The 2,226-nt window shown below is 43.1% G+C and overlaps 1 pseudogene; it reads left to right on the plus strand.

The window, feature by feature from the left end:
* Window positions 1-853: 853 nt before the first annotated feature.
* LOC111764731 (cleavage and polyadenylation specificity factor subunit 5-like) lies at window positions 854-2,005 on the plus strand (annotated as a pseudogene).
* Window positions 2,006-2,226: the final 221 nt, after the last annotated feature.

Here is a 2,226-nt window from a genome sequence, read left to right on the forward strand (position 1 = left end):
AACATGGATGAACTTTTAAGATATCATGTTGAGTGAAATAAGCCAGACGCAAAAGGACAAATACAGTGTGATCTTGCTTATATGAAATAAGCAGAAAATACAAATCCTTAAAGTCAGAAACTAGAAACAGGTTACCAGGAGTCATACGAGGGACAGGAATAGTGAATTAATGTTTAATTGGTACAGAGTTCCTGTTTGGGATGATGGAAAAGTTTTGGCAATGGATGATGGTAATGGAGGCACAATTCTGTTAATGTTATTTTCAACACTCAATTGTATATTTGAAAAGTGATTTTTTTTAAAAGGGGGGAATTTTAGGTTGTATATAAGTTCCACAGGAAAAAAAAGAGGAACCCATAGAACTGTGTGAACAGATTGTAATGAATAGAGTGAACCCTAATGTAAACAACGGGCTACAGTTGATAGCATAATTATAAGAATATTGTTTCATCCACTTTAAAACAAAAATACCACACTAATGTAAAATGCTAGTAATAGGAAAAACTATATATGAGGGGGGGGGTATATGGGAACTCTGAACTTCATGCATTTTTCTGTAAACCTACAACTGCTCTAATTAAAAAAGCAAATTAGGCAATATGTGTATATGAAAGAGTTATGAAAACAGTAAAGAAAAAGAGTTATACAAAAGATAAACCAAAAACTATTGATGCATGTCACCTGGATACATCTCAAAACCATGACGCTAAGTTTAAAAAGTTAGACTCAAAAGGCTACATAGGCCTCCTGCGCTGTGCTCTTCACCAGTGGCGGCGGCTGCTGAGCGGGACGCAGATCACCGCCGGCCGCTCCCGCTCGGTCTCCCCTGCCTCCTCCTTTCCGCTCGCTGCCAATGCCCGTGCTCGCCAGCACGTCCGTGGTGCTGCCCAAACGTTCCCAGGCCGGCTGGCACCTGCGGTCAGCCAGTTAAGCAGCAAGTACACCCAGTAGACCAAGCCCCTCACCATCAACCTGTACCCTATTCCCAATGATACATTTAGTACAAAAGAGCCCCTCTATGAGAAGCACCGCTCTGTTGCAGCCAGATCCCAGCACATGAGGGAGGTGTTTGCTAAAATTGGAATGAGGAGGCCTGTTGAAGGAGTTCCGGTTGTACACAAGCACCAGCTCCCCCGAAGTTGAAGAACTAAAACACTTAATGACAGAAATACTGGGTTGTCAGAATGGAGCCCTGCAAGACTGGGTCACTGACTACTGCATTGGTAACTGGTGCAGACCAAAATTTGAACCTCCTCAGTAGCCACATGTTCCTGCACATATTACAAAGCCTAAGGAACATAAGAAGTTGTTTCTAGTTCAACTTCAAGAGAAAGCCTTGAGCGGTGGACTTGGCCCACTGGTTAGGCCGTCTACCACATGGGAGGCCGTCTACCACATGGGAGGTCCACGATTCAAACCCCGGGCCTCCTTGACTCGTGTGGAGCTGGCCCATGCGCAGTGCTGATGTGCGCAAGGAGTGCCATGCTACATAGGGGTATCCCCCGTGTAGGGGAGCCCCACGCGCAAGGAATGTGCCCCGTAAGGAGAGCTGCCCAGCGCGAAAGAAAGCGCAGCCTGCCCAGGAATGGTGCGGCACACATGGAGAGCAGACACAACAAGATGACGCAACAAAAAGAAACATAGATTTCCATGCTGCTGACAACAACAGAAGCAGACAAAGAGGACACAGCAAATAGACACAGAGAACAGAACAGACAACCAGGGTGGGTGGATGGTGGGGGGGGGGAAGGGGAGAGAAATAAATAAATAAATAAATAAATCTTTAAAAAAAAAAGAGAGAGAGAAAGCCTTGTTTGCAGTTCTGAAAAATTACAGGCTGGTAGCTGCACCGTTGTTTGAATTGTATGGAAATGCACCAGGAAAGGGACCCATCATTTCTAGTCTCCTTCAGCTTTTGAGCAGGTTCAATTTTACGTACAACTTAATTTCTACACAGTGGAGAAGTAAAAGAAGCTGTCTCTTTGGGCACAGCTATCCAGTGTAGAAGAATAGACATGGTAGAAAAGAAGGACTTTTGGTTTTATCTCTTTCTGAATCCTTAAATTGTCCCCTATTTTCCATTGTTTGGATTGTAAAGTTAATATAAAGAACTAGACAGTGGTGTAAACAATTGTGATAATGCTTAATTCATTTTCAGTCCCACTCATAATTTTTTGTACAACATTAAACAAAGTGGACTTCTATTTGTTTTTTCTATTTTTTTTT

This window comes from Dasypus novemcinctus, chromosome 4 (assembly GCF_030445035.2).
Source record: "Dasypus novemcinctus isolate mDasNov1 chromosome 4, mDasNov1.1.hap2, whole genome shotgun sequence".
Taxonomy (NCBI): domain Eukaryota; kingdom Metazoa; phylum Chordata; class Mammalia; order Cingulata; family Dasypodidae; genus Dasypus; species Dasypus novemcinctus.